The sequence below is a fragment of the Schistocerca gregaria genome, chromosome 2 (assembly GCF_023897955.1).
Source record: "Schistocerca gregaria isolate iqSchGreg1 chromosome 2, iqSchGreg1.2, whole genome shotgun sequence".
Classification (NCBI taxonomy): Eukaryota; Metazoa; Arthropoda; class Insecta; order Orthoptera; family Acrididae; genus Schistocerca; species Schistocerca gregaria.
Window position 1 is genome coordinate 631,334,253 of NC_064921.1, and position 18,706 is coordinate 631,352,958.

At 50.9% G+C, this 18,706-nt stretch overlaps 1 protein-coding gene across 1 annotated transcript in view; it reads right to left on the bottom strand.

Moving 5' to 3' along the window:
- LOC126334647 (ATP-binding cassette sub-family C member 4-like) overlaps positions 1 to 18,706 on the bottom strand; it is a 261,187-nt gene that overhangs the window by 205,302 nt on the left and 37,179 nt on the right. The window lies entirely within an intron of this gene.

An 18,706-nucleotide genomic window follows, 5' to 3' on the forward strand; every position in this document is an offset into this window, starting at 1 on the left:
GTGCCTCATTTAGTGATCGTAATAGAAATAAGGATTGTTGGCTTTTAAATAATCACTTTTCCCTTCCTCATCAAACAGGAAAAGACACAACTACCACCAAGCACTGCACAGCACGTTGGCCACGTAACTCTAGATACAGTAGTGGCTACATCCCTTATGAGGTACTTTTTTTTTCCTTTTGTATTTCTGTCTAGTATACAGGGTGTTACAAAAACGTACGGCCAAACTTTCAGGAAACATTCCTCACACACAAAGAAAGAAAATATGTTATGTGGACATGTGTCCGGAAATGCTTACTTTCCATGGTAGAGCTCATTTTATTACTTCTCTTCAAATCACATTAATCATGGAATGGAAACAAACAGCAACAGGACGTACCAGCGTGACCTCAAACACTTTGTTACAGGAAATGTTCAAAATGTCCTCCGTTAGCGAAGATAAATGCATCCACCCTTCGTCGGATGGAATTCCTAATGCGCTGGTGCAGCCCTGGAGAATGGTGTATTGTATCACAGCCGTCCACAATACGAGCACGAAGAGTCTCTACATTTGGTACCGGAGTTGCGTAGACAAGAACTTTCAAATGCCCCAATAAATGAAAGTCAAGAGGGGTGAGGTCAGGAGAGCGTGGAGGCCACGGAATTGGACCGTCTCTACCAATCCATCGGTCACCGAATCTGTTGTTGCGAAACGTTCGAACACTTCGAGTGAAATGTGCAGGAGCTCCATCGTGCATGAACCACATGTGTCGTACTTGTAAAGGCACATGTTCTAGCAGCACAGGTAGAGTATCCCGTATGAAATCATGATAACGTGCTCCATTGAGCGTAGGTGGAAGAGCATGGGGCCCAAATCAAGAAATCACCAACAATGCCTACCCAAACGTTCACAGAAAATCTGTGTTGATCACGTGATTGCACAACTGCGTGCGGTTTCTCGTCAGCCCACACATGTTGATTGTGAACATTTACAATTTGATCACGTTGGAAAGAAGCCTCATCCATAAAGAGAACATTTGCACTGAAACAAGGATTGACACTTTGTTGGATGAACCATTCGCAGAAGTGTACACGTGGAGGCCAATCAGCTGCTGATAGTGCCTGCACACGCTGTACATGGTACGGAAACAACTGGTTCTCCCGTAGCACTCTCCATACAGTGACGTGGTCAACGTTACCTTGTGCAGCAGCAACTTCTCTGACGCTGACATTAGGGTTATCGTCAACTGCAGGAAGAATTGCCTCGTTCATTGCAGGTGTCCTCGTCGATCTAGGTCTTCCCCAGTCGCGAGTCATAGACTGGAATATTCCGTGCTCCCTAAGACGCCTATCAATTGCTTCGAACGTCTTCCTGTCGGGACACCTTCTTTCTAGAAATCTGTCTCAATACAAACGTACCGCGCCACCGCTATTACCAAGTGCTAATCCATACATCAAATGGGCATCTGCCAACTCCGCATTTGTAAACATTGCACTGACTGCAAAACCACGTACCTGTTGATGCTAGGTACTGATGTGCTTGATGCTAGTACTGTAGAGCAATGAGTCGCATGTCAACTAAAGCACCGAAGTCACCATTACCTTCATCAATTGGGCCAACTGGCGGTGAATCGAGGAAGTACAGTACATACTGACGAAACTAAAATGAGCTCTAACATGGGAATTAAGGGTTTCCGGTCACATGTCCACATAACTCCTTTTTTATTTGTGTGTGAGGAATGTTTCCTGAAAGTTTGGCAGTACTTTTTTGTAACACCCTGTATGCAGTAATCAGAAAAACCAAAACTGTCATTTCCAGAAACAGAAGTGTGGCACGTAAAATCACATAGGTGGCTTAGAGAGTTTATAAAGGGAAATGGATATGCTGAAGAATTCTTCTCGGCTTATAGGCCGAAAGGTGGCGTAGTCTTGTCGCAACGTTTCGATGAGTTTCGTACCCATCATCTTTTGGCGAAGTGTCAGATGCTGCTCACTCACTCTCATCTAATACTTTACCCTCTTTGGGGAAGTGTGTGTGTGTGTGGGGGGGGGGGGGGGGTGTCTAACCTATGGGCTTTTACTCCACTGTGTACTTGTGTGTGTAGTTATTTTTTGTAATTTTTGGGTGTCTTCGAGATGTGATGATTGTTCTGTGTGTGTCTGGTACTTACCTGAGGCTGGCGAGATGATTGACAGTGTGGGGGGTGGAGGAGGATTAGGAATTGGATATAGGAATTTTCTCTTCGAATTATTCGTCGAAGATAGTCATTGGGCATTTGTGCTTGTCGCCGGACATGTCATACAGACCTAGGAAGTGATGAGGACGTTTCCTGATCTGGAAGAACTTTCATAGAAGGCCCTTGCCAGATCTTGGAAACGCACTTTCAGGAGTGGTATTTCAGCTGCGTTGTACAGATCATCGATAGGGAATCCGAAGGGTAGTTGCAGTGCCCTCCTGAGAGCACAGTAATGCAGCCTCTGGAGTTTGTCCAGGTGCTTCTTCAACGCGTATCCCCAGACAGGGTATGTATATTCCATTACTGGCCATATCTGGGCCTGATAGACATTCATTCCTGCAGAGCAAGGAAGGAAGCCAGTTGAGTTGAGGACTGGGTTTAGGATGGGCATTTTGGCGCAGACCTTCCTGAGGACCTCGTCTATTGGGGTTCCCACGTAAGACAAGAGTCCAAGGTTATACCAAGGTACTTGGCAGTTCTGTGCTGGGGGAGTTGGGTTCCGCTTAGGTGAACTCGACTTCTTGATTAACAATGTTGTCTGCGTTAAAGACGCACATTGTCATGCCTTGGATATTTGGTCGTCTATCAATGATGGGGTTTGGAAACTACTGAGGAAGTCGAAGAGGATAGCGCCTGCTGGACTGCTGCCTGAAGGGCAATGAGGATCTGAGTGTTCCATTCCTGGTCCTTCCCGAATTCCGTCGTCATTTCCATGACGAGGTTCATGGTCCGGGCCATAATGCGTAATAATTGATTCGAGGGATGGACTGAGTGTGGGTTTCCCTAAGTGTGGGGTTCCCTAAACCTTCCTCCATCTTCATCGACCTGGTTGTGTCTTTCCCGGTGTTGTTCTTGTGAATGTGTTTGATGTTGTGGTGATAGGGCTACGTTTCCACGGATTCTCGGTGGGGAAACCAGTTCCTCGTATGTTGCCTTTGGTGTGTCTGGTCTTTGTTTTACCCAAGCCTTATCCATGTGTGTTAGGTTTTGTTTCTCTGTGCGACTGGATGGAGTGGTGGTGTCTTTGCGCCTTTCGCCTGCTGTGGGTGTCTTTTGTGGTCCTCACAGCCTTGGTAACCTGCTGTGTGGTTTTTGCCACTCAGCATGCACCTTATTTGCGGGCCCGTGGGTTTTAGTGTACAGGACCTCATGTCATGGGCCTCGGCGCACTTTCTGCCTTTTTTGGCATGGTGCAGTGGGTGGCGATGTGATTTAGGCCCTGACACTTGAAGCACTACACAGTCTTGTTTCTGCGATGCATTGGCTATGTGGTGACAGCCACAGAAAGGATCATTTTTATCTCCCTTTTGTTCTGGAGGATATCTGGCAGTGTGACCTGGAATAGGGGCCACTTGCTTTCCACTTTGCCCGTCTGCTGGACGGCCTTGACAACGAACCCCTGGACATTCAAGTCAGTTTTGATTGCCTGTGAGGACAGTCGTTTTGGGAGGTCTCTGATAACAATATTCTTGTTCCGTGTTTTTGTTGTGGGGAAAGTGTTAAGGTGAAAAGTGTTTTGACTGTGCATTAGTCTTCTAGTGTGTGTAGTGTTATTTTTATTTTATCGTCACCGGCAGGTTTTGTCTTGAAACTGCCTAGCCTGATTTCTGTTTTTAACATCTCCATGACTTCCTGTAAACTCTGCGACAGTCGGAGGGAAGATGATGGGTGACGTGTTTCTGTGTTTGTGTTTCTGTTGTGTTGTGTGTTGTCTCTGGCTCATCAGCCACCGCCTGAAACCTGTTCCGAATTGCTTCTACTCGCTGGGCCGCACGCAAGCCTCGGCTGCCAAAAGGTTTTCTTCAGAAATAGTGAGTGAGAGAGAGAGACAGAGAGAGAGAGAAAGGAAGAGTCCGTATTAGTTATAGGCAATTGGCTCTGAGCACTATGGGACTTAACATCTGAGGTCATCAGTTCCCTAGAACTTAGAACTACTTAAACCTAACTTACCTAAGGACATCACACACGTCCATGCCTGAAGCAGGATTCGAACCTGCGACCATAGCAGTCGCGCGGTTCAGTTCCCGTCCAGGGCGATGTTTTCCTGGTTCCCTCCCAGGGCGACAACAGGTGCTGTCGGGGGAATGGGCTCCTCAGAGGGTGAGGGAGTTGTCTTACTCTTGGAGTGCATATCCTTGCGGTCCTTCCTTGCACAGCACTGTTTGGGTGAAGTGGATGTGTGTGTGTGTGGGGGGGGGGGGGGATTTTAGGTATTTGGATCGGGTGGAGTTCTGGGTCGACGCGGTAGGTTTGGGGAGGATTTCGATCGACTGACAGATCATCTGCTTGCCTTTGTTCAGGGATGCTATGTAGTTTGGCAGGTTGTTGGTGGCATTGGAAAGCAGGAGCGGACATAGGACAAGGGGAGGAGAGGCGGATCGGAAGTACTGACTATGTATGTCGATGTCGGCGTTTTGTGTGTTATAGCGTTAGGTGTTTATCTCGCAATGTCCTAAGTGGAAAAAGGGGCTGCTGAGAGGGAGGTGCCAGTTACAGCCATCACTGTCACCGTTAGGCTTCTGGCTGCATTGCTGGCCCTATTGAGCTGATGGAGACGGAGGTCTGGATGGCGGCGGCGGAAACCTTCTCTTTGGTTCTGCGGCCGGCTTCCTGGTGCTGGCCTACAATTTCCCAACCTTGTGGGGAGCAGAACCATGCTCAGCGGCAACTGAGAGGCTACAAATGGCCGGCGACGCGGCCTGTGGCAACAACAAGACGCGCCTTCTGTCAACAGCGGTAGACCGCTTCGATCCCAAGGTACCAATGGAGCTCGACATACCGACAAAACAACAGGGAACACGACAATCATGCTGTCGGCTGGCATCAAATAAAGTATCCAGCCCGCCGTAATTGCTTAGCTAACGTTGTTGGGAACTGTCGCTTTTCGACATGCAGTGTACTACATATCTACACTCCTGGAAATGGAAAAAAGAACACATTGACACCGGTGTGTCAGACCCACCATACTTGCTCCAGACACTGCGAGAGGGCTGTACAAGCAATAATCACACGCACGGCACAGCGGACACACCAGGAACCGTGGTGTTGGCCGTCGAATGGCGCTAGCTGCGCAGCATTTGTGCACCGCCGCCGTCAGTGTCAGCCAGTTTGCCGTGGCACACGGAGCTCCATCGCAGTCTTTAACACAGGTAGCATGCCGCGACAGCGTGGTCGTGAACCGTATGTGCAGTTGACGAACTTTGAGCGAGGGCGTATAGTGGCCATGCGGGAGGCCGGGTGGACGTACCGCCGAATTGCTCAACACGTGGGGCGTAAGGTCTCCACAGTACATCGATGTTGTCGCCAGTGGTCGGCGGAAGGTGCACGTGCCCGTCGACCTGGGACCTGACTGCAGCGACGCACGGATGCACGCCAAGACCGTAGGATCCTACGCAGTGCCGTAGGGGACCCCACCGCCACTTCCCAGCAAATTAGGGACACTGTTGCTCCTGGGGTATCGGCGAGGACCATTCGCAACCATCTCCATGAAGCTGGGCTACGGTCCCGCACATCGTTAGGCCGTCTTCCGCTCACGCCCCGACATCGTGCAGCCCGCCTCCAGTGGTGTCGCGACAGGCGTGAATGAAGGGACGAATGGAGACGTGTCGTCTTCAGCGATGAGAGTCGCTTCTGCCTTGGTGCCAATGATGGTCGTATGCGTGTTTGGCGCCGTGCAGGTGAGCGCCACAATCAGGACTGCATACGACCGAGGCACACAGGGCCAACACCCGGCATCATGGTGTGGGGAGCGATCTCCTACACTGGCCGTACACCTCTGGTGATCGTCGAGGGGACACTGAATAGTGCATGGTAAATCCAAACCGTCATCGAAGCCATCGTTCTACCATTCCTAGACCGGCAAGGGAACTTGCTGTTCCAACAGGACAATGCACGTCCGCATGTATCCCGTGCCACCCAACGTGCTCTAGAAGGTGTAAGTCAACTACCCTGGCCAGCAAGATCTCCGGATCTGTCCCCCATTGAGCATGTTTGGGACTGGATGAAGCGTCGTCTCACGCGGTCTGCACGTCCAGCACGAACGCTGGTCCAACTGAGGCGCCAGGTGGAAATGGCATGGCAAGCCGTTCCACAGGACTACATCCAGCATCTCTACGATCGTCTCCATGGTTGAATAGCAGCTTGCATTGCTGCGAAAGGTAGATATACACTGTACTAGTGCCGACATTGTGCATGCTCTGTTGCCTGTGTCTATGCGCCTGTGGTTCTGTCAGTGTGATCATGTGATGTATCTGACCCCAGGAATGTGTCAATAAAGTTTCCCCTTCCTGGGACAATGAATTCACGGTGTTCTTATTTCAATTTCCAGGAGTGTATATAGATGCTTAGCTAACGAACTTGGAAACTGTCGCTTTTCGCGGTGCTCCTCACTCACTAACTCACTCTCATCTGATACTTTCCCCTCTTTGGAGAAGTGTTTTGACGAGTTTGTAGCCTTGCGGCTTTTACTCCACTTGCTGCTTGCGTGTGTGTTTATTTCTGTGATTTTGGTTGTCTGTGTGATGTGGTGATTGTTCTGTATGTGTCTGGTACTTGCCTGCGGTTGGCGATATGATTGGTATTACGGAGGAGGGAAGGGGAACAGGAATTGGATGTAGGGATTTTCTACTTAGTCGTCGAAATTCGTTATTGAGCGTTTGTGCCTATCACAGGACATGTGATACCGACCTAAGGAGCGGTGGAGGACATTACCAGACCTGGAAGACCTTTCATAGAAGGCCCTTGCCAGATCTTGGAAGCGCTCTTTTAGGAGTGGGATTTCACCAGCTCTCTCTGTAGATGATTGAGTAGCCACCTGGTGGCCTGATCTCTGGTGATCTTCCACTCTTTGCCACTTTGTTCTTATGTCGAATTTGAGCTAGCAAATGTTCCGGGAGCTGTATTTGCGGGGGGGGGGGGGGGGGGGGGCGACCTTTTGAGGGGGCGTGGCCTCTTTCGCTTCTTGCAAGTTGGAACTTGTTAGCGTGTTCTACTGTTTCGACCGGCGGGAGTGGCCGAGCGGTTCTAGGCGCTACAGTCTGCAACCGCGTGATCGCTACGGTCGCAGGTTGGAATTCTGCCTCGAGTATGGATGTGTGTGATGTCCTTAGGTTACTTAGGTTTAAGTAGTTCTACCTTCTAGGCGGCTGATGACCACAGCAGTTACGTCCCATAGTGCTCAGACCCATTTGAGCCATTTCTGCTGTTTCAGCAATACGTGGTGGAGCGCTAGCGATATCACTGGGTTGTGGTCGGTGGACATTCTGTTGACTGTCCTTGTGGCCATAAACCCTGCGATCCTCCTTGTGAGGGCTATGTCTAACACTTTTTTTTGGAAAGTGTGTGGGCTGAACTGGACCCCATGTTAAGAAGTGGTGATCGCGCGCAATTCGTTGCAGTTTGGCGCCTGCTCTGGAGGCTGCTCTAGAATTCCAAAATGGGTGTTTGACAATTAAGTCGCCTTCTATTATGAGTTTGCCTTCAGTTTGCCCTAGAGCAGCTATGTCTCCCGCATCTGTCTGGTCTTGCGGGGGTCAGTAGACTGCAATGATTGTTAGGAGTCCAGTGGCAGTGGTTACTTCCACCGCCAAAGCTTCGATTTCATTGGTAGCTGGTAAGAATACCTGGTTGTGGGGGATCTCTCTTTTTATTTAAATGGCCACTCCTCCGCCTTGGGTTGTCCTGTCCTTACAGTAGCTAATGTAGTTGGGGTCTGTCGCTTTTATTCTCAGTTTTAGGTGGGTTTTCCCCTTGATGCAAATGTCGATGGAGAACTCCTTCGTGAGTTTTCTGAACTCAACCTCTTGATTAACAATGCTGTCTGCATTAAAGATGCACATTGTCATTCCTTGGATATTTGGTCGTCTATTCATGATGGGGATTTGAAACTACCAAAGAAATCGCAGAGAGGAGCGACTGCTGGACTGCTGCCTGAAGGGCAACGAGGATGCTTCTGGGCCTCCCTGAATTCCTTCATAATTGCCATGGCAAGGTTCATGGTCTGGACCATAATGTCTAGTACCTGATCCAAGGGGTGGAATGTGTGTGGGGTTCCCTAGGGCTTCCTCTGTCTTGGAGGACCTGGTCGTTGTTGTTGTGTGTTTCCCGCTGTTGTTCTTGTGACTATGTTTGTTGTTGTGGTGATAGAACCACATTTTCATGGCCTCTCAAAGGAGAAACCGCTTCCACTTATGTTGCCCTCAGTGTATCCGGTCTTGGTTTTACCCAAGCCTTGTCCATGATTGTTTATGTGTATTGTTTCTTTGTGTGACAGTTTTGGGTGTGGTATTTTGATTCCGTGTAACAGGGGCGGTATTTTCGCCTTTTACCTGCTGCACATGTCTTTTGTGGACCTCACAACCTTGGTAACCCATTGTGTGATTTTTGCCTCACAGGGCGCACCTTATTTGCGGGTCCGTGTGTTTTAGTGTGCAAGACATCGTGTCATCGGCTTCGGCGCACTTCCTGCATCTTATCGTCATGGTGCAGGGTGTTGCAATATGGTTTAGGCGTTGGCACCTGAAGCCCTGCACCATCTTGTTTTTGCGGCGTAGTAGCTCAGTGGTGACAGACACAGCCAAGACCATTTTGATTTCCCCCTTGTTTTGGGGGCTGTCTGGTAGTGTGGCCTGGTCTAAGAGCCACTTTCTTTCAACTTTGCCCATCTGCTGGACAGCCTTGACGACGTACCCCTGGACAGTCAAGTCTGTTTTGATTGCTTGGCGGGACAGTTGTCTTGCGAGGTCTGTGATTAGAATGTTTTTTTCCGTGTTTTTGTTGTGAGGAACGTGTAGCGGTTTATGTTTTTATTTGTGAGAAGTGTTTTGATTGTGTTGTAGTGTTATTTTTATTTTGTCATCACCAGCAGGTTTTGCCTTAAAACTGTCTCACCCGATTTTAGCAGCTCGAAGAGTTCCTAGTAATTCCAAGGAAACTCTGCGACAGTTGGAGGGAGTTGGTGGGTGATTTGTTTCTGTGTTTGTGTTTCTGTTGTGTTGCTTTGTGTTGTCTCTGGCTCATGAGCCACCGCCTGAAACCTGTTTGGGGTGGGTTCCACTCCCTGGGCCGGCGGAAGCCTCGGCTGGTGAAAGTTTTTCCTCGCCAGCACGAAACCATCCGAATCCTGCCCAGTTACATGGTTCCCTTCCAGAGCGACAGTTTTCTGGTTCTCTCCCAGTGCGACTACAGGTGCTGTCGGGGGCGCAGGCTCCTCAGAGAGTGAGGGAGTGGTTGTGGTAGTGGTGGTAGAGAATTTCTTGCTCTTAGGGTGCTTGTCCTTGCGTTTTTTCTCTGCACACCGCTGTTTGGATGAGATGGACTTGTGTGGTAGGGATATATGGTATTTGTATCGGATAGAGTGTTGGGCCGAGGTGGTGGGTTTGGGGAGGATTTCGATCGACAGGCGGGTCGTCTGCTTGCCTTTACTCAGGAATCCAATGTAATCTGGTAGGCTGTTGGTGGCGTTGGCAAGCAGGAGCGGACTTAGGACGAGGGGAGGTGGGGCTGGATCGCAAGTACTGACTATGCATGTTGATATTGGCTTATCGTGTATTACGGCATTTGGTGTTTTTCTCGCCATGTCGGGAGCGGAAAAGGGGGCTGCTTCCCAGGGAGTGCCAGTTACAGCCATTTTGGCTGCATTGCTGGCCCTATTTTTCTGGTGGACAGCGGCGGCGGAACCCTTCTCTGCGGTTCCTCGACCGGCTTCCAGGTCCTGGCCCAAATTTTCCGTAACCTTGCGGGGGGGGGGGGGGGGGAGGAGCAGAGCCTGGCTCTGCGGCAGCTTGGGTGCTCGAAACGGCCGGCGACAACAACAAGACGCGCATATTGTCGACAGCAGTAGACTGCTTGGACCCCAAGGCACCACTGGAGCTCGACATCCCGCAAATCGAAAAGGAACACGAAAATTCTACTGTCGGGCGTCGCCAAACAAAATGTCTTGCCTGGCGTAATTGCTTACTGCAGACCTCAACTGAGTTCCCGCCGATGATTTAATAAAAGCAAAGCCAAAGATACTCCTGGTTTGTCACCCGTGCATGCAGGGTCCTATGGCTGAATGTGCGCTAGTAAGAGGAGCAGATGCTGAACCCTTCACTGCGACTCAGCGAGGTGCTCTCTCTCTCTCTCTCTTTCTCTCTCTCTCTCTCTCTCTCTTTGCATATTTTCTCACATATATGAGAATCTCGAAGGTGAAGGGTTTTGTCATGTGACATTTCCTTGTAGTTGATCGAGGAATATTGTGGCATGCAGGGCATGCCCCTAACTTTTTGCTATGGTCTAACTTTTTATGCAATGGTGTTTTAATGAAGTTTTTTGTTTAGTCCGGGATTGCGTTGGGCTCCCTGAATTTAGTTGGGTGGTTTGGGTAGTTCCCTAGTGTGTTTATAAGTGGATTTTCCGAGTTGCTCGCGGTCGGGAAAAATGCGGCCGCGAGTTCTCGAAATCTGTCTGTCATCAATTTCATCCCCACAGCTTAATGCGTATCTACGGTGGGGAATCTGGAGGGCACGTGTAATGCCCGTCGCAGTGCCATATTTAGTGTTCTTTGCAGCCGCGCTATGTGATCTTGGCTGCATATCCCCACACAAGACAGGCATACTCGAAGATTCGTCTTACTAGACTGCAGTAGAGCCTGACTCCAGTAGTCGCTGTGAGGCTGCTGCTGCTATTTAACAATGGGTATAGTTCGTTCACCCTAGCTCTTGCTTTATTGTCGAGATCGTTTATGTGTGTTCTCCGAGTCAGTCGTTGGTCTAAAGTGACCTCCAGGTATTTCGTGGTTTTTTTCCATGGAATTTCGCGCCTATGGAGCATGAGTGTTATGTTGTCTCGGCGACGGTGTGCAATGGATCGTTTGCCTTTTCTCTGAGTGATCATGATCGCTTGTGTCTTATCACTGTTAAATGTTACCCTCCATTTCTTGGCCCATGTCTCTGTGTTGTTCAGAAGGTTTTGTAGCCTGCATGTTGCTAGTGTTCTGTTGGTGCTGGTGGCAAAAAAGGCCGTGTCATCAGCATAATTGGCTGTGTGGGTCTGTGGGGCGGTCGGTATGTCAGCTGTGTACAGGTTCTACAACACAGTGAGTAACACCGAGCCCTGTGGGACATCAGCCCGTATGCCGCGGGTGGTCGACTTGGCAGTGCCTACTTTGACACGGAAGGTGTGATTAGCTAGGTAGCTGCGCAGTAGCTTAAGGACTTGGCAGGGGTACCGTAATGTGTAAAGTTTGTAGAGTAGTCCAGTGTGCCACACAGTGTCGAATGCCTTGGCAACACTGAGTAGCACTAGGCCACAGTAACCTTTCCGTTTGAAGGCTTCTGTGGCGGCTTCGACTATTCTCATAAGTTGTTGTGTTTCTGAGTGTTTGTTGCGAAATCCGAACTGGAACTGGGGGCACATTTCTTCTCTACGTATGTATCGTTCGATGTGAACCAATAGGAGGCGCTCCTAAAGTTTACTGAGAGTGAGGAGTAAACTTATGGGGTGGTGCTGCTGGGGCAAGAGGGGGTCTTTTCCAGGCTTAGCGATCGCGACCACTTCCTCGTATTTCCACTGCGTCGGGAATTTCTGTGTTCGCGTGATCTCGTTCAATATTTCCGTTAGTTTTTCTGTCGCTAGCTGGGGCAGGTGTTTTGGGAGTTGGTCAGGAGGTCATGACCTGGAGCTTTCCAGCGAGGTGCTGTTTTGTGCATATCTATATAGCTGCTTGGCCGTCGTCCGCTTCTGTAGGCTGGTCAATCACGTTCCTCTGGAAAGGGAGACCCCGTCGATGGTGGGGGAGGGGGGAAGGGGGGGGGGGGGTTGGCCGCGGCGTGGCTAGGCGTCGCGATCCGGTGGCTATCCAATCTGTCTGCGGACGCCGCTGCCTTCAGATCGGAGGGATCCTGACGTATTTTGTCAATTGCGGGATTCCACGCTGCACTGGGCTGAAAACCGCTATCCCTGTTAACTAAATTGTTATGCAGCCATATCTCCACTGCCTACTGCCTCTTTGAAGATCGAGTCCCAGAAACCGTTGGCGCTGCACAGCTTCTTCCTTTTTTCCGAAGATTTGTCCCTCGATAATGCCATGTTCTGCTACCGCGGACTTGTTTGTCTGTCCTAGTCTTACGTTCCTGATGTGCTCAGTACATCACTGGGAGAAACATCGTTGTGTCTGCCCGATGTATTCCATCCCACATTCGCACTCAATACTGTAAATGCCCATCGTCTGCAACCCCAGCTGGTTTCTGGGACCCAATCTTCAAAGAGGCAGTAGGCAGTGGAGATATGTCTGAATAACAGTTTAGTAAACATGGATAGCGGTTTTCAGCACAGTGCAACGTGGAATCCAGCTATTGACAAAATACGTCCGGAACGCGTCCTCAGACAGTTTTAGCCACCGGGTCTCGACGCCGGGCCGCGCCGCGGCCGCCCATCACCACGGATGCGGTACCCTCTGTCAGAGGAACGTGATTGGCCGACCTACAGAAGCGAATGATGGCCATGCAACTATAAAGATACGCAGGACACAGAATCCCTCACTCGCTGAGTAGCAGTCGAGGGTTGAGCATGGCTCCTCTCACTCTCTTACTGTCAGCCATAGGCCCCCGCTTGCACGGGTGACAAGTTTTTCGGCTCTGCTTTTATTAAAGCATTGGCGGTAACTCGCGTACAGATCTACAGCAAGCAACGGCGGGCAGGATTCATAACTTTGCGACGCCCAACAGCAGAATTGTCGTGTTTCATTTCGTTTTGCGGGATGTCGAGCTCCAGTGGTGCTTTGGGGTCGAAGCGGTCAACCACTGTTGACAAAAAGCGCGTCTTGTCGTTGCCGCGGGCCACGTCGTCGGCCGTCTCGGGCACCCCAGCTGCCACAGAGCCAGGCTCTGCTCCCCCCAAGAGTAGGGAAATTGTGGGCCAGGACCTGGAAGCCGGCCGCGGAACCGCAGAAAAGGTTTCCGCAGCCGCCGTCCAGACCTCCGCATCCACGAATACAGTAGGGCCAGCAATACAGCCGGGAAACCTAACGGTGTCAACGAAGGTTGTAACTGGCACTTCCTTGGCAGCGCCCCCCCCCCCCCCCCCCTCTCCACTCCGGACATGGCAAATAATACAGAAAATAATGCCATCCTACACAGAACACCAACAACCTCATACATCGTCAGTACTTGTAATCCCACCCCTCCCTCCCCTCTCCTAAGTCCGCTCCTGCTTGCTAACGCCATTGCTTCCCTGCACAAAGGCAAGCAGACGACCCGTCAGCCGATCACAATCCTCCCCAAACCCACCACCTCGACCCAGCCCTCCACCCGAACCAAATACCTAAAATCCCCCCCCACACACACACACACAAGTCCACCTCATCCAGCGACGTGTAAGGAAGGACCGCAAGGAGAGGCACATAAAGAGCAAGAAGCACACCACCACCCCTGCTCCAACCACTTCCTCACCCTCTTAGGAATCTGCGTCCCCGACAGCACCTGTAGTCGCTCTGGGAGGGGACCAGGAATCAACTGACCTGGACGGGAACCGCTTAACCGGACAGGACTCGGACGGTTTCGTGCTGGCGAAAACGACCTTTCGCCAGCCGAGGCTACCGGCGGCCCAGGGGGTGGAACCCACCCCGAACAGATTCCAGGCGGTGGCTTATGAACAGGAGACAACATGTGACACAACAGACACACAAAAACAAGCCACCCACCACCTGCCCCCAATTGTCGCAGAGTTTCCTCAAAACTACGAGGAGCTCTTCGAGTTACTCAAGACAGAAATCGGGGGAGGCAAAACCCGCCGGTGGAGACAAAATAAAAGTCACAGTACGCACACTCGAACACTACTAACAGTCAAAACGCTATTCAACACAAAAAACATACCTCACTACATATTCCCTACAACAAAAACACCAAACAGAAACATAGTTATCAGAGACCTCCCAAGAGGACTGTCCCCCCATACAATCAAAACTGACTTGACTGCCCAGGGGTACGTCGTCAAGGTGGTTCAGCAGATGGGCAGCATCGACAGCAAGTGGCCGCTGTACCAGGTAACACTCCCTGACATACCACAGAACAAGAGGGAGATTAAGATGATCCTGGCTGTGCCTGTCACCACGGAGCCGCTGCGCCCTAAAAACAAGACGGTGCAGTGATTCAGGTGTCAGGGCCTGAACCACATCGCTGCACACTGCACAATGGCAGTGAGATGCAGGAAGTGCGCCGAGGCCCTTGACACTAGGACATGCACTCTAAAACACATGGACCCACAAATAAGGTGCGCGCTGTGTGGCAAAAACATTTTGTGAGGTCCACAAAAGACACTCACAGCAGGCAAAGGGCGCAAAGGCCGCCCCTCACACACGTAAACAAAACACGACAATCCCAGCCAGTCACACAAGAAAACAAAATACAACAACACACACAGACAAGGCCTGGGTAAAACCAAGACCGGACACACCCAGGGCAACATACGCAGAAGTGGTTTCTCCCCCAAGAAACCATGAAAGCGCGGCCCTGTCACCACAACACAGTCGCAAGAGCAACACCGGGATACACACAACAACAACGATCAGGTCCACCAAGACAGAGGAAGCTCTAGGGAACCCCACACACAGTCCCCCTCAACGGATCACTTGTTAGGCGTTATGGTGCAGACCATGAACCTCCTCATGGAAATGATGAAGGATTTCAGGGAAGCCCAGAAGCAGAACACACAGATCCTCGTTGCCCTTCAGGCAGCAGTCCAGCATTCGCTCCCCTCTGCGATTTCCTCAGTAGTTTCAAAACCCCACCATGGATAGATGACCAAACATACAAGGCCTGACAATGTGCGTCTTTAACGCAGACGGCATTGTTAATCAAGAGGTCGAGTTCAGAGAACTCATGAAGGAGTTCTCCATCGACATATGCATGATGGGGAAACCCAACTAAAACCGGGAATAAAAGCGACAGTTCGCAACTACGTTAGCTACCGCATAGACAGGCCAACCCAAGGCGGAGGAGTGACCATATACATAAAGAGAGGGATCCCGCACCACCAGGTATTCTTACCAGCTACCAATAAAATCGAAGCAGTGGCGGTGGAAGTAGCCACTGCCACTGGACCCCAAACAATCGTTGCAATCTACCGACCCCCACAAGACCAGATAGATGAGGGAGACATAGCTACTCTAGGGCAGATCGAGGGCAAACTCGTATAGGGGGCGACTTCAATGCCAAACATCGTGATTGGAATTCTAGAGTAACCTCCAGAACAGGCGCCAGATTTGCAACAACTCGCGCGCACCCACCATTTCGTAACATGGGGTCCAGTCGAGCCCACACATTTTCCAAAAAATGGAGGCAGGCCCGACGTGTTAGACATAGCTCTCACCAGGAGGATCGCGGGGTTTGTGGCCGCGAGGACAATCAACAGAGTGTCGCCTCGGATATCGCTCGCGCTCCGCCACCTGCTGCCGAAACAGTAGAACAAGCGCTGCAAGACCTAACAGGTACCATCCTCCATGCAGCAGAAGAGGCCACCCCTCCACAAAGGGATGCCCCGCTGCCGCAAATAAAGCTCCCGGAACACTTGCTAGCTCAAATTCGACATAAGAACAGAATGGCAAAAGAGTGGAAGATAACCAGAAACGAGGCCACAAGGAGGCTGCTCAATCGTCTACAGAGAGAGTTGAAGGTAGCACTCAATGAGCACAGAAACCAGCAATGACAAAACCGCCTCACAGCCCTCAAAGTAGACCATCACACACTTTGGCAATCAACCAAACAATTCATAAAAAGACGCGCTAGGATGCAGCCACTGCACGGCGAGCGGGGTCTGGCCTACAGCCACGCTGAAAAGGACAACGCCCTCGCCGACACTTTCGAGAAGCAGTTCCAAACGCAGAACCCCAGGATGATGAGCATGAAAGAGTGGTCCGTCGTCAACTGGCTGTCTTCCTCAATGCTGAGGAGGGACCAGAAGATGAGCCCACAGTTTTTGCCCCTGAAGACGTGGCAAAAGTAATTAGGTCTCTCCCCTTCAGAAAGGCGCCAGAACATGTCAGTGTCACCAACCAGTTGGTCGAAAACCAACCACCCACGGCGATCGAACACCTCGCGAACGTCTTCAACGAGATGACTCGTACCTGTGAGTTCCCAGCTTGCTGGAAACACACGGAAGTGGTCGCGATACACAAACCAGGGAAAGACCCTCTATTCCCGCAGCACTACAGGCCGATTAGCCTCTTGCCAATTCTCAGCAAGATCTATGAGCGCCTCCTGCTAAGACCCATACAGGAACATATTACCAGAGAGCAACTTTTGCCGGATTTCCAATCCGGATTCCAGCAGAACCACTCTGCCCTACAACAGATCATGAGAGTGGTTGAAGCAGCCACAGAGGGCTTCAACAACAGAGGCTACTGCGGGATAGTGCTACTAGACGTAGCCAAAGCCTTTGACTCACTATGGCATAGAGGCCTACTCTACAAGTTGTACATACAAGGGTTCCCCAGGAGCATAGTTAAGCAGATCAAAAGCTATCTCTCGAATAGAACTTTCTCTGTCAAAGTAGAAACAGCCACCTCCATCAAGAAGCGTTTTGTGCAGTCTGTACACTGTGGACACACCAACGGCCCCCTGGTGCACACCGCAGAGTACGATGACGATACAGCCTTCTACACAAGAAATGCGAACAAGGACCTGGTCATCCGTAGGCTACAAAGGGTTTTAGATGACACAGAAACTTGGGCCCGTCGCTGGCGAATCACCATCAACTCCGAAAAGACGCAGGCTATGCTGATTACCCGTAGGCTCGGAAGGCGCGAACCTCCTCAACGCCCCCCCCCCCCCCCCTCCCCACCACATAAATGGAACCCAACTCCCCTGGTGCAGAACCGCCAAGTATCTTGGCGTAACCTTGGACTCTCGCCTTACATGGAAACCCCACATAGACGAGGTCCACAGGGAGGTTTGCGCCAGAATGTCCGTCCTGTACCCAATCCTCATCCAGCTCCCTTCCCTACTCAGTAGGAGTGAACGTATACCAGGCCTTGATCCGGCCAGTCATGGAATACGCATGTCCTGTCTGGGGATACGCGGCGAAGCAGCTCCTGGACAAACTCCAGAGGCTGCTGAACCGCGCTCTCAGGAGGGCACTGCGTCTACCTCTCAGATTCCCCATTGACGACTTGCATGCCGCTACTGAACTCCTGAAATAGCGTTTTCAAGACCTGGCAGGGGCCTTCTATGAAGGTTCTTCCAGGTCAGGAAGCGCCTTCATCCACTCCCTGGATCGGTATGACATGTCCTGCGTTAAGCACAATCGCCCCATGACCATCTTCGACGACTAAGTCGAAGAGAAAATTCCAATATCCTTTCCCAAATCCTGCTCCTACCCAAATAACCACAATTATCTCGCCAAACCTTTTAGGCAAGTACCAGACACACACAGAACAATCATCACATTTCACACATACAAAATAGTACAGACATAATCACACACACAAGTACACAGGGGAGTAAAAGCCGCAAGGCTACAAACTCCCCCTCACACTTCCCCAAAGAGAGGAAAGTAATAGATGAGAGCAGCGGCATAATCCCGACACGACGATGCTGTCGCCAACGCAGTTGCCGCTGTCAAATCTGCCACGACAGAGGAGTGGGCTGCACTTCTGGCTGGGGTGGACGAGGTGCGCCTTCAGCTCGCGCAGCTCCGTGAGTTGCTGGCCTGCAAGTTTCGGAAGGGGAGAGACGTTACGACTGCCACCATCGCCACGCAGACGGACGCTCTCCCGGCTCCTGCGCTAACGCAGGGCGCTGTGGGGGTGCCACGGAGGTGGCGCTAGAGATATCTGCCCCCTCGTCTGAAGGGGAGGGCCTACGGAAACAAGATTCTGAGCCAGCTCCACCAGCAACACGGGATGACGTGGCCAAAAACATCGAACCGCCCACCCGCCCTTCCAAGGACTAGGCGGAACAGCCTCTCCTGGGAAATGAAGTCACGACTGCTGCGCCCAGCCAAGAACAGGGCGCAGAAGAGGTAGTCAATACGCCACCAGCAGAGACAGATATGATTGCGCCAGTACTACTGAAGATGGTCGCAAAATCATTGCGTGACAAGACGTACACGCGCATCACAATACCTCCATACCATTTACTGATTCCAATGTTCCTTAACCTCCTCTACGTCATAAGCCTTATGACTACGGTTGGGCAATTGCAAATCTGGCCGCCGTTGTTCCTACGAGGGACTTGGACCTTATAAACCGCTTACCTATCTATACCGAGTATGACTGTCAACGCATAATCGCTGCTATTCCAAGAGTTAAGCAGAAGAAGGAGAACGAACATTCCTCTTGCTCTCACCGCTAGTTTCCTAGCACCCACAGTATTTTATCCTGTCGAGTTCAGATAAGTTTTAGCTAATCCTTTTAATCCCAGTCAATTACATTATCTTATATTTGTGGAGTAAATGTCAACAGAAAAAGACTCTGATACTGTAGACCACCTCAGGACAGGCTGTCCATACCATAGA